Source organism: Carcharodon carcharias, chromosome 21, assembly GCF_017639515.1.
Source record: "Carcharodon carcharias isolate sCarCar2 chromosome 21, sCarCar2.pri, whole genome shotgun sequence".
Classification (NCBI taxonomy): domain Eukaryota; kingdom Metazoa; phylum Chordata; class Chondrichthyes; order Lamniformes; family Lamnidae; genus Carcharodon; species Carcharodon carcharias.
The window spans coordinates 56,399,490-56,413,715 of NC_054487.1; the positions used below are offsets into that span (position 1 = coordinate 56,399,490).

Genomic DNA, 14,226 nt, shown 5'->3' on the forward strand with positions numbered 1-14,226 from the left:
AATAGAGGGGGTAGTTCCAGCCTCATGCCTCAAATTTCATTTACTCAACTTGCAAAGCATTTCAGCTTGTCAGCATTCATAGATACATGAAACAATGGCTTTTATCCTGACTCCTATTGGTCATAGATAGGCTGAAAATTATTTTTAATTTCGCTAGATTCACTAGATTCGGGAAAGATTCCATCAGATTGGAAAGTAGCAAATATAACCCCTATATTCAAGAAGGGAGGGAGGCAGAAAACAGGAAACTATAGGCCAGTTAGCTTCACAACTGTCATGGAGAAGTTATTGGAATCGATCATTAAGGATGTTATAGCTGGGCACTTAGAAGAGCTCAAGGCAATTGGGAAGAGTCAGCATGGCTTTGTGAATGGAAAATCATGTTGAACCAATTTATTGGAGTTTTTTGAAGGAGTAACATGTGCAGTGGATAAAGGGGATCCTGTAGGCATACTATACTTGGATTCCCAGAAGGCATTTGATAAGGTGCCACATCAAAGATTATTACAGAAAATAAAAGCACATGGTGTAGTGGGTAACATAGTAGCATGGATAGAAAATTAGCTGGCTGGCAGAAAGCAAAAATGGGTCTTTTTCTGATTAGCAAGAAGTGACGAGTGGCATCCCACAGGTGTTTGTAATGGGACTTCAACTTTTTACGATTTACTTGAATGACTTAGATGAGGGAGTAAATTTCAGATGACACAAAGATAAGTGGGAAAGTATGTTGTGAAGAGGACATGAGGAAGTTGTAGGTGGATACAGATAGGTTGAGTGAGTGGGCAAAGATCTGGCAAATGGAGTTTAAGGTGGGAAAATGTGAAGTTGTTCACATTGGCAGGAAGAACAAAAAATCAGAGTATTACTTAAATGGAGAACGGCTGCATAATTCTGAGGTGCAGAGGGATCTAGGTGTTCTAGTACATGAGTCACAAAAGTTAGTATGCAGGTAAAGCAAGTAAATATGAAGGCTAATGGAATGCTATCCTTTAATATGAGGGGCAATGAACATAAAAGTAAGGATGTTATGCTTCAGTTGTACAGAGCCTTGGTGAGACCGCACCTCAAATACTGTGTGCTGTTTTGGTCTCCTTATTTAAGGAAGGATGTAAATGCATTGGAGGCGGTTCAAAGGAGGTTTACTAGATTGATACCTGGAATGACCAGGCTGTCTTATGAGGAAAGGTTGGACAGACTGGGCTTATTTCCACTGGAGTTTAGAAGAGTGAGGGGTGATTTGATTGAAGTATACAAGATCCTGAACGGCCTTGACAAGGCAGACATCGAAAGGATGTTTCCTCTTGTAGGTGAGTCCAGAACTAGGGGGCACTGTTTTAAAATTAGGGGTCACCCTTTTAGGACAAATTTGAGGAGAAATTTTTTCTCTCAGAGGGTTGTGCGACATTGGAATTCTCTGCCTCAGAAGGTGGTGGAGGCGAGGTCACTGAATATTTTCAAGTCAGAGGTAGATAGATTCTTGTTAGGCAAGGGAATCAAAGGGGGTAGATGGGAATGTGGAAATTGAATCACACGAAGATCAGCCATGATCCCATTGAATAGCGGGGCAGTCTCAAGTAGGCCAAATGGTCTACTCCTGTTCCTATTTCTTATGTTCTTAAATACCTTCTGCCCCCTCCCTCCCACACACACCAACAGCCATCCCCACCCCACCACCATGTCAGCACGATTTGAGCCATTTGGGCCTTCTGGCTGCTGATCTCCTTAGTCCTGTTGATTGTGAGCGTCATCAAGATACCTGGCAACATTTATCAACAGCTTTTCTATTAGAGAGAAGAAGCCAGCTGGCCAGTCATTTTCGGAACAATAGTCCTAATATTGATTCTCTTTTGTCTGCACAAGACAAAGAAAAAAATCAAAAGGTTTGCAGAATCACATCACTAGCCAGGTTACTACCAGCAATAAAGTATTCATGTTTACTGTGAAAAAAGGAAAGCATTTTTGTCTATGATATATTATGATATTGGTTTAACACTTTCTTGAAGTTTTTTAAATTAATTTACGGGATGTGGGTGTCGCTGGCTGGGCCAGCATTTATTGCCCATCACTAATTGCCCTTGAGAAGGTGGTGGTGAGCTGCCTTCTTGAACCACTGCAGTCCATGTGGTGTAGGTACACACACAGTGCTGTTAGGGAGGGTGTTCCAGGATTTTGACCCAGTGACAGTGAAGGAATGGCGATATATTTCCAAGTCAAGATGGTGAGTGGCTTGGAGGTGAACTTCCAGGTGGTGGTGTTCCCATCTATCTGCTGCCCTTGTCCTTCTAAATGGTAGTGGTCGTGGATTTGGAAGGTGCTGTTGAAGGAGGCTTGGGGAATTTCTGCAGTGTATCTTGGGGATGGTACACACTGCTGCCACAATGCGTCAGTGGTGGAGAGAAGGGGTTTTGTGGAAGGGGTGACAATCAAGGGGGCTGCTTTGTCCTGGACGGTGTTAAGCTTCTTGAGTGTTGTTGGAGCTGCACTCATCCAACTAAAAGAGGAGTATTCCATCACACTCCTGACATGTGCCTTGCAGATTTATTTTTTCGGAGTGCCGAGACAAACAATCACCAGCAACTCCAAGAAACAAAAATTGTGCTTCCGACATCTCTTGGTATCAATTCTGCATGGATAAAACACAGGCACCTCGTCCATATGCTATTCACAGCAAACAGGCTTTGGGGAGTCAGGAGGTGAGTTACTCACCACAGGATTCCTTGCTTCTGACCTGCTCTTGTAGCCACAGTATTTATATGGCTAGTCCAGTTGAGTTTCTGGTCAATGGTAACCCCCAGGATGTTGATAGTGGGGGATTCAGTGATAGTAATGCCATTGAATGTCAAGGGGGGAATGATTAGATTCTCTCTTGTTGGGGATGGTCATTGCCTGGCATTTGTGTGGCGCAAATGATACTTGCCATTGTCAGCCCAAGCCTGGATATTGTCCAGGCCTTGCTGCATTTGGACATGGACTGCTTCAGTATTTGAGGAGTCTCGAATGGTGCTGAACATTGCGCAATCATCAGCGAACATCCCCACTTCTGACCTTATGATGGAAGGAATGAAGCAGCTGAAGATGGTTGGGCCTAGGACACTACCCTGAGAAATTCCTGCAGTGATGTCCTGGAAATGAGATGATTGACCTCCAACGACCACACTCATCTTCCTTTGTGCTAGGTATGACTTCAACCAGCGAAGAGTATCCCCCCGATTCCCATTGACTTCAGTTTGCTAAGGTTCCTTGATGACACACCTAGTCAAATGCTGCCTTGATATCAAGGGCAGTCACACTCACCTCACTTCTAGAGTTCAGCTCTTTTGTCCATATTTGAACCAAGATTGTAATGAGGTCAGGAGCTGAGGGGCCTGGCAGAACCTAAACTGCATGCCTGTGAGCAGGTTACTGCTAAGCATCACTTACTGATAATCGAGAGTAGACTGATGGGGCCCTAATTTGTCAGATTTATTGTGTTTTTTGTGTACAGGACATACCTGGCCAATTTTCCACATTGCCGGGTGGATGCCAGTGTTGTAGCTGTACCGGAACAGCTTGGCTAGAGGCGTGGCAAGTTCTGGAGCACAAGTCATCAGTACTATTGCCGGAATATTGTCAGGGCCCATAGCCTTTTCAGTATCCAGTGCTTTCAGCCATTTCTTGATAGCACATGGAGTCAATCGAATTGGTTGAAGACTGGCATCTGGCATGCTGGGGATCTCCGGAGGAGGCTGAGATGGATCACCAACTCAGCACTTCTGGTTGAAGATTGGTATGTACGGGGTTAGCATTGCCAAAGTTGTTGTGTTGATCAGGTGAATGACAGACCAACTGTATCTTCAGGTAGTAGCACTTCTGGCAACAGCTGGTGATGGTGGGGGAGATTAACACGTGGTGGAACTGGTCAGCCCCTGTGGGCCCCTCCCTGCAGGGTGCAGGGTCATTGACAAGCTGAGGGGCTGGAACCAGGTGCCATGAGGCAAAGGTGGCTAATAAGCCAAGAAGGGGATTTGGAGACCTCATCAGTCTGGCTAGCTGCACTCCTGAATCCGAGAAGCCTCATGGAGAGAAAGGGAAGCACAACTGCAGCCAGGAGCTGGGCAGCAGAGCAAGCCTTGTGAGTCACTGCATTGAGGAGTGAAGACCATGAATAGGGCAGAGATCTGAAGCATCAGCGGTGAATATTCTCTGTAAATACTTTGTTTCTTGGAGTTATGCTTTCCCTTGAAAGTTTATACAGTTTTAATGCCAATGGTATAAAGGAACCTTGTCTTTTTAATCTTCGTGCAGTCCATGTGCTTAAATCACACATTACATTCAGACCTCAGCGCCTGATGGATCTGGAGCTGAAATGCAGTTCTCAGATCACAGTGTAAGTAAAATATTCTAGGTTTCAATCTCAGAGGACAAAGCTAGACAGAGAAAACTTTTTAATTACCTCATACAGTTCCCTGATCACATGTCCTTGCTATAGAAAATAATGTGGAAAACGGTTTTCATTGCTGCAAAATTACCCCAAGTGTTTTCGTGCACATGCAGCATGACATCATAACATCATCACATTAACAAGCCTCTCGGGTTTTGGAGGCGCCAGCGTGAATACCCCCACCAAAATCAAAGCAAATGCATGAGTAGTCTGCTCTGAGTTCACTCAGTAGAGTCTAAATACACTGTTAAAAAATGACCCAATGTGACTTGTTCAAATCAGTACAGAAACCAACATTTTGCATCTGTAGCTTTCTGCAATAGAACAAAAGGTAGTTCTAACCTGCTATTAACTTATTAGTTGCAAAGATATTAATATCAGTCTAACCCACTAAGCATTTCCCAACATTATCTGTTTAGATACTGGTCTTTTTAACCTGCCTAATTGTCAGTTTGACATCTCAGTTCAATAGGAACAGATTGAGTGATCAGTAGGGTGTCTTTGAGCGCTAATGTAAGTGACAGCTCTGTTTGTGCATGTGGGAAAACATTGCGATCATTCCCTTTTGTTCTGGAAAATAAGGGTTTCAGTCAAGTCTGTGAGGGATGGGGAGGGGGAACTCCATGATTCTTTGTTTTTCTCTTCATATGCAGCTCTGTAACCAGAAACTGCTCAGTGTGATATTTGTCGATCTTCATCCAGTCTTCTGAAGTGATCAGAGAGAGAGACACACACAGAGATAGAGGGAAAGGCAAGGGCTCCAGTGACTCTCACATAAAGTTCCGATCAGGCACTTTGCTTATTTCTAGTGTGAATTTGAATGCAGAAGACACAACTGTTACCTCCTATATTTGAAGGGGAATGTTAAATCTATTGGGTGAAATTGGCTAACACCTGTAGCATAGAATGGGTTGATGGTGAATCGGAAGCTCAATCACACCACTTTTCTTTCCCATTGGCTTCCAATTTCCCTCAATCTCAGCATACACTGTAATGTAAAAATCAGAGTAAACAAATGAAAATAAATAATTGGGGCTAAATTCATACCATAGGAAATCATACCATAGGAACATGCAATCAATTTTTAATTCAACTTATACTGATGTCCTGCAATATAGTTAAGTGAACAGAAATCCAAGTGAGTACTATTTTAAAAAGGCCCAATGAATAACAATAAACTCCAGAAAAATGACTATTTTTCCTGCTGCATCTTATTATTTTTGGTTTAATTTTACACCCATTTTGAACCAGCATAATTATAGGAAATTTGCACGTATGACTCTTTAGCGTGTTGGGGTGGGGTTTGGCAGAGCCATTGTAACAAGGCTCCTCTCTGTTTCGACTGAGAACACTGGCCTCACATTTCGAGGCCTGTTTGAAAATTGTGTCAGATGGGTCTCCGGCAGCTTTTCTATAATTTCTTTCCTCCCTAAATCTTCCTGTTTATCAGTGTGAACAGGATGGTAGGCAGATGAAAATTGCCCCCAGACAGTCCTCTTTAAACTCAGAATTACTTTAACATGATAGGTTTTGTATGGTTCCAAATCTCCAGTGTAACGGAAATTGTTGGTAAGGAAATAATCGAATTAAATTATTGGCTAAACCTTTCACTCCACTACTTCTCTCTGATTAAATTCAGTCGATTTAATTTTCCATTGTGTCTCCTGCCAAAGCAAGATGGGCACCAATACCCGACTGCGCATGAACACTGGTCGCACAAATGTGCAGGAATCGAATGACATCAAGCCTGTGGGTGGGCAGGACAATGTAACAGGGATCCAGGGTCAGGGGAATAGTAATTTGAGATTGACAGTGGAGTCGTGGTCTGGGAGGAGATGGGAGCCGGTTAGCAATGTCATCAGGCAGTTCAGCCTTTTCAGCATAAAACAAGGATAGCCTTCTCAGCAGGGTTAGAACAGGGTTAGGAATGGGGAGCAACAAATTAAAGAAAAATAGAACAGTGGGTAAAGGGAGTGGGGAAGATCAGATGGGATACCTCGCATGGACACAAAGATGGTCAAAGAAATCCATGCTTCCTGGTTTCCTGACCATAACCCTTTCCCCATGCTCTGAAACCCCACCTAGAGGAAAACACTAGAAGTACGCGTGCACGGTGTTGGCAACAAACAAAGCCTTGCATTTCATTGCTCCCGCCTAGCGTTAACAGGGTGGTAACAGCCTCAAAATGGAACTTTCTGTCCCCGTTGCCATCGGGGGCCATGCTGGGCGTGAGCAGGAAATATGGTGAGAAGGCCAAAAATCAGCTTCATGCCGTCGTGAAACCAGTTTGCGATTGCCATCTGCACCAGTCAATGGCGGGCTGTCTTTCCCGCCACCAGGCATCAGGAATATAATTTCAATGTGTTTGCATCTCATCATCCTGCCTGCTCACCGGAATCATCCCCTCGATGTCAAATTTACCGTCCACGGCAGCGGGAAAACACATCGGCCCAGAACATGTCTTGACAAGTGTGACATGCAGAAGTTGGGACTTACCATTAGGGCTTTGTTCAGATCGTGGACATCCAAGGAGCAGAAGATAGCCCTACAGCTTCTGGGGCCTGGAGGAACACATGCATTGCATGCTGGGTAGATTCACATGGACATGGCGCCACCGTAAAGCAGTTCACAGTAGGTGGGGGCTCTCTGATGATATCTGGGGTCTGCTTTGGGGCATCATGGTCTTGGCCATGGGCTGCTACAGATGAGCATCCAGGTGGGGAGAGAAGAAGGTCCAGCTGTGAGCGGCAGAGGAAGGTGTATAGGGGGCACAGTGGGAGAGGAAGTTCTAGATGTGACTGAGAGAGGAAGATGTACTGGGGGTGGGGGGCAGTGATGAAGTTGTGGGAAAGGAGGGCGTATAGGGGGTATAGGGTGTAACCGGGGAGAATGCGGCAACTGGGGAGATAGGTATAATGTGGGAAGGAAGGTGTAAGGGAAGGTGCTTGGACGGGGAAGGAGTTTGGAAGGGGGCAGGACTTCAGGGGGAGGAAGGAGTTCAGAGGTGCGGAGGAGTCCAGGGGGAGGAAGAAGTTTGGGTGGAGGAGGGAGTAAGGAGGGGGTGGGGTTGAAAAGGTGAATGTGAAAGGGAGGAGCCTGTGGAGTCAATGACTGCCTCCCGGGAAGTGAACTGAGGGTGTACACATTAGGCGGGAATGGTGAGTATGAGAGATGACAGAGGGAGCCAGTAGGTTGGAAGGGTGTGGGTACAACGGTAGCAGTAGAAGGGATGGCAAGGATGGCTGGTTGGGACTTGGAGGCAGACATGGACCCTAGGGGTGGGGAGCAGGAGGTCAGGGAAGTAAATGTGGATGGGGGGTGGGATTCTCAGGAAGGTGAGGCACATTCACCCGGACATCATAGAAAGAAAAGGGTTCTGGTTAGTGGGTGACAGTGGGGAGATCGAAGGTGATGCAAGGGGACCAACAGTGATGAGTGAAAGAAAATAGGTGACTGAGGGAGGGGAAAAGACAGGGAAGCTGAGAAGAAACCTTATTACAACCATGTTTCTGAAATAGAAACTGAATAGAACCTCGTGTTGGGCAGGGACAGGTTCTGTATGGAGTGTGATCAGTGGGTGGTTGGAGATGCAGGTCAGCTCAGATGGACAACTGAAAGCAAACCCCAGCAGCCAGCATTGAAACTGCTCAGGACATTGAGATGAGCGTGATGGAGGAAGGCTCCGCATGCGTGGGAGAGTGCTTGCGCAAGGCTCCAAAAGGCCATGACAAAATCATACTTCTCTATCAAGAATCACTTGTGGTCCAGCTGTGTACAGTTGAACTGCTAGTGGTGTGGGATGCAGGGGGAGGGCTCACAAAGCCTGTAAATAAAGCTGAAAGAGAACATTGCACATTATTCACTGAAAGTGAATATATTTTCGGATCATAAAGTGACAAAATATGTTCACTCATGCAACCACATGTGATCAGAATTTCTTAACCTTTCTAGTCCTATGGCTTCCCTGACATCCCCAAAAGAGGCAGCGACAGCCTGTGCAATGGTTGGCCTGTTGCCTCTGATGACTCCGGCGTGGGTCCTCTGGAAAGCCGAGGCCTTGAGGGCCCCAGCTCGCTTTGGCTGTCCTCCTGTGGGCCAGCTGCTCCCTCTGCAGTGACAGTGGACGAGGTTGAGGTGGTCACAGGTAAAGGGGACTCAAAGAGAGAGGACAACCTCTGAGATTCCTGAGTGGATGATCCTGGGGTGTCCAAATGCTCCTCGTCCAACCTTCGGGTGCCCGAGGGCCTCGCCCTGACTCGTTGAGGGGAAGGAGCACCTGGAGGGATGTTGAGGAGCTCCGTTATCCTAATGTATTTCCATTGATGAACTCACCCATGGCTACCGCAATGGAGCGCAGGTCTGCACACATCTCTGCGTTCTGCTGGACCCAGGTCTCCATGGTGTCCGCCAACCTCCCCATGGAGACCTCAATGGGCACAAATGTGGGCACCACTTCATCAGAGAGCAGGCGGATGCACTCCTCCAACTCGCATGTCACTCTATTGAGGGCTTCCAACAGCTCTGCGTGATGCTCCCACGCCTTCTGCTGGCTCTCCATGATGAGTTGGAAGGCTGAATCCAGAGGCTTATCATCTGACTCAGACCTCACAGATGCCTGTTCCCCAGCAGTCTTCCGAGGTGCCAAGGAGCTCGGCTGAACCTGCCTCCTGCTGCTGCAGACAGGTGTCCGTGCAGCGACCACATGATTGTGAACCCGAGCCTGCTCTAGATCTAGGTCCCACCAAGTTGTGTGTCTCTGCGCTAGTGGAGGATGTGGGTAAGTGCTATGATGGGGCTTCCAGGCTGCTTATTTCCAGCTCTTCAATGGAGGTGGTGTCCCCTTGGCTGGAAATGAGGACTTGGATGGAGCTGAAGGACTGACTGGTTGAGGACATTGGTCACTTGGCAGAGCTCCCTGTGAATCAAAGCAGAGATAATTAGTGTATGGCAGCAGAGTCAAAAGCAGGAGAGAGAGCACACACAGTTGCGTTGAGAGAGGGATGACGTGGTGCAGGATCCTCAGGAGGGTGTTTGCCGCTGACCTCACCGTCACCAGTCAGCACGATGGCACGCTCCCCAAAGTGGGCGAGGGGCCTCTTGTGGGCATTCCACCTTTCCCCCCACCCCTTGGTCTGGGACCTCTCCCTGCTGTTGTGAGCCAGCTTCTCCTGCATGAAAACAGATGAAGAGAGTGTGAGCAGGACACATGGCACTACGTGGAGTGTTTGTGTTGTGAGCGGAGCCGTGGACAGGTTGAGGATGCGAGTTCGAGAGGATATGAACCTGATGGAGATGTGAAGGTGTGCATGAGAGTTACTGGTGTTGTCCCTTGAGGTGTGAGATCCCTGTGGATGTGTGATGGGTTTATGATGACGCGGGTGAGTCTGATGAGAAGGGTGACTTATCCTGGCGGAATGGAGGAGACCATTCATATTCTTCCTGCACTGGATGGCTGTCCTCTTTTGCAGGGCTTTGGTGCTGATCGCCGCTGCCACTGCTTCCCATGCTGGATTAGTGGCCTTGCTTGCTGGTCTTCGCCCAGAGTCGGGGCAGTGAACTTTGCGGCTGGCCTCAGTTGCGTCCAGTAGGTGCTCACTGGAGGCATCGCTAAATCTGGGAGCAGCATGTTTCCTCCCTTTGGCAGCCATTAGTTCCAAGCAACTTCCTAACTCTTGAGGAGTGCTAGCTCTGTGCAGGGGCATCCTTTAAATTTGGCGCCTGGTTTACTGAAGACTTGAGGGGAGGCGGGGTGGGCAAATAACAAGCCACCCACCAGCGACCCAGCAGGGATGCATCATTAATGAAGTGGGACGCATCAGGAAGAGAATGATATGGTGCAAAAGCTGCCATTGTGGTCGGCAGGTAAAATGTGCATTTCCCCATCCACTATCGCACTTAGTGCAAATCTGGGATGATTCTGCCCTGGCATAGCCTGTCCACCAGCCACACATCCACAGCCCAAGTCAGGAGAGTGATGGAATACTCTCCACTTGCCTGGGTGAGTGCAGCTCTATAATGACACACAAGAAGCTCAACACCATCCAGGCAAAGCAGCCCACTAGATTGGCACCCCATTCACCACCTTAAACATTCACTAACTCCTCCAGTGCAATGTGGCTGCAGTGTGTACCATCTACAAGATGCACTGCAGCAATTCACCAAGGCTCCTTCAACAGCATCTTCCAAACCTGTGACCTTAGCACATAGGAGGGCAAGGGAAGCACATGAATTACCATCTGCAAGTTTCCTTCCAAGTCACACAGTGTCCTGACTTGGAACTACATCACCGTTACCTTACTTTCGCTGGGTCAAAATCCTGGAACTCACTTCCTAAGGGAACTGTGGGTGTACCTACATCACATGGACTGCTGCAGTTCAAGGCAGGGGTTCACCACCACCTTCTCTTTAGGGATGTGCAACAAATGCTGGCCTAGCCAACAATGCCCACATCATGTGAATGAATACAAAAATGAAGAAATGGAACTCAGATTGCTATTTTAGGTCAGAGCTGGTTGGATGCTGTGCAGTGCATATTCTGACCTTGGGTGATGAATGTTAAGAGGTTCACCAGAAGTTTGCGTGGAATTATCTTTGGTGAAATATAATTGAGAAAACTGTTTGGTATTAAGAAGATTCTGATGAAGCAATTCTACACAAAACAATAACTTGTCTTTTCTATTTTTAAAGAGGTTTGTGCATTGCCAATTCTTTGATGTGTTTCTATCTCTTTAGGTATCTTAAAACAATTCTCAAATGAAAACAGACTGCAGTTTTGTATTTTACACTGTTGAGAGACAGTGGTACAAGAGTGAGGAATTTTCGACTCACTGCCTGTGTGGGAGCACAGCTGATTGGATACGCAGCCTGACATAGAATACTTCTGATTTCAACGGGATGAAAATTGAACAGTTTCTATAATGAGCCAGCGATCCACTCCACCAACATATCACCCAGGTGGCAAAGTTGAAAATTATTCCAATAGAATGCTATAAATATTACGCTAATGTGACATTTGGAGCACTGATATAGGCACTCTGGTCCCAAGTCTTTGTCGATGACACTCTCTCATTTCTACTAAATATATAACAGCAGCAAACAATGGATCTTCCACCTAGCAGTATGGCTCAGCTTAGCATTACAGTGAGGGAAATCAAACTGTGGCCAGCCCAGTTTTCTGTGTTCGTGTCCCAGTGCCCCAACACACACATCATCTTGCCACTTGATTTTAAGGATTGCTTAAAATGTGATGTCACTGTTTGACAGTTCCTTTGTTCATACAAACCAATGGCAAAGCAGCACAAATCATATCTTAAATTCCCTTTGTAAATCGCTTTCCTCAAGTACCCAATAGCTTTCAACTCAACAGTAAAATATTCTCTGCTCCAATGAAAATAGGTTGGATGGAAGTGGTATACCGAAGATTTGCAAGGACTGTGGGTACCTAATTACCATATTGGAAAACATTAGATCCAATGTTAACCCTTGGAGGGAAGTTGGCCGGTGTAACAGCAATCCTGTTACACGGAAAGCCTCAATTTTAGCCTAGAGTGGAAATCGAGGGAAACTAGGAGCGAGGTTGGTGCCCCCATTCCTCCCTGCCCCACAACCTTGGCATTATGAAGCCCGGACACTTTAACTCACAGACCTTAGCTGCATGCCACCAGTAAGCTGCCTTCCCAAAATCGATGGGAAACAACAGCTGGCTCATGGGCAGAAGGGAAATTTCGATCAGGAGGAGGTTACCAGCTGTCACTAAAGGGAGGTTGGCTGAACCTCGGAAAGGTCTCACCATAGTGAACGAGCAACCAGGGCAGTGAGGCTTGAACTTTTCTTGTGTGTTGTGAAGAAACACTGCTACTCATCCTAGTCACAAAAAGGAAAATAAAAAGAAATGAATTTTAAATATCTACTTCATCTGGCTTCAGTTGGGTGTCCTTGCTGTCTACTCAGAAGGCTAAAATTGGAGATTGTAGGATCCATGTGGGACTTCAGTGAGTGACCTGCCTAAATTTAATTGCCCGCTTACTTTCTCCTTTTTCCAGTGGAGTTAATATTCCCCTGGAGACTTTGACACCAATCAGCTGTTCATCCATTTTGGTCGACAGGTGAAAATGAAGATCCGGCCATGCTGCCCAAGAGGAGGCTACTGACACCAAGGGATGTTCAGGGAAGGTAACTGAAGAGAGGGAAAATCCCAGGTCAAAAGAGGCTTGGACTTTGCTTGCACTTTTAGCTACACTATGGAAAGCGTTGGGGTTCCCTCTTAAATGGTTATTGGACTTTAGGATTTATAAAAATTACACAGACACAGTTTGGCTCAATCAAAATTTCAATGTTTTACTGAATCCATTAATACCCCTAATCCTTCTATGATTAGTTAAAATATCACAGAAAAAACCCCAAAATTAAAACAACCCATCCTCAGTACAAAACCTCCTGCGACTGGCTGAAATTGACACCCTAATTCCCGGCTAACCTAATCCGAAGTCACCGCAACTCGGTGCGGAAACTTACAAAATGCAGGCAAAGCACTGCATCTTGTCCTGAAACCTTCCAAAATCCTCAGGCTAATATCACTACAATATGGCTGGAAAAAAAACATTTACAAATTACTGGCAAAAATGCCACGCTTCCACCCCTAGCCCTGACTAAAACTCTCAGACCAATGTCACTATGATTTGGCTGAATCCACTTGCAATCCCCAACACAGTGGTTCACCTGATGTTGATTGTAGGTCCTGAGCCAAGTTGACCAGCCCTGACCCTTCTTCCGACTGTAGCCAAGAACTCTGATATGCTCTTCTTTTTATAACAATTCAGCTCAGATACATCAAAACGTTATTCCTGTTGTTCCTGCTGTTCCAATGTCTGGTAGCTAGCACTCTTTGTTTATATAGCGGGATTTTCTCCGGTGAAAAATCGATCCCCAGAACTCTGCTTAGCAGGTACTCATTGGCATATCCACTGGCAAAGATAGGATGCTACTTCAAAATACTTAATATAAGTAGTCTGGGATGGAAAATGTTTATTTGGGGGAAAGAAGAGTGGGAAAAACTGTTTGTAAATCCTTCAGACATCAGTGTTATGTAGCTAGAACATGTATAGAGACTGATATAACAATTGGGACCACAGGGATGGTTCAGTTATAGTTCATATTATTGCTTTTATTGTTTAAGGTTCTGCATGGTTTGCATAGTTGAAATGTCCTAATATGCAATTAAACTTTGATGTGCCAACTACCAGTGGTGTAGCTGGTAAATTAGGCAAGACTGAATTATCTTTTAATAACAGATAGACAAGAAGGAGAATCACTACATAGCATATATTGCAATGGGACTTCATGTTTATCGCAGTCACTAATGGTTCTTTCCAATGGCTGCTCACAATATTGTGTACAAATATAGTCACAATGAGATTCACCATATTTTATGTTGGCATAGAAGAATGTGGGTAGACTAAATGACCAAGCATCGTAATCAATCCAATTACCGTATTCATTACAGAACATACTGGGATGTTCAGCATAGCCATTAGCTGATAAATGCAAACTAACTGTAACTATTCTGCTTGAAACATGACTTTGTTTCATGAATGCTAGCTATTAGCATACGCCACTGGTGCCTTGACTGATTATGTGGCTTCTTTGAGATAGCAGAACTATTAATCGGAATATATTACTGCTATTATTGTGCTGTTTTTCAGGGTGGGTAGTGGAAGCCCATTAGGGATATTTGTTCCTAATACAATGTCATCAAGATTTTTCATGTCTTAATGGTTCTTTATTTGCATACATTTTAACTGTCAGAA

At 45.6% G+C, this 14,226-nt stretch overlaps 1 non-coding gene across 1 annotated transcript; it reads right to left on the minus strand.

The window, feature by feature from the left end:
* Positions 1-2,547: 2,547 nt before the first annotated feature.
* Positions 2,548-2,682, minus strand: LOC121293466. Its single transcript, XR_005946543.1, has one exon. It is a non-coding gene; the product is annotated as a U11 spliceosomal RNA (small nuclear RNA).
* Between the last annotated feature and the right edge of the window lie 11,544 nt (positions 2,683-14,226).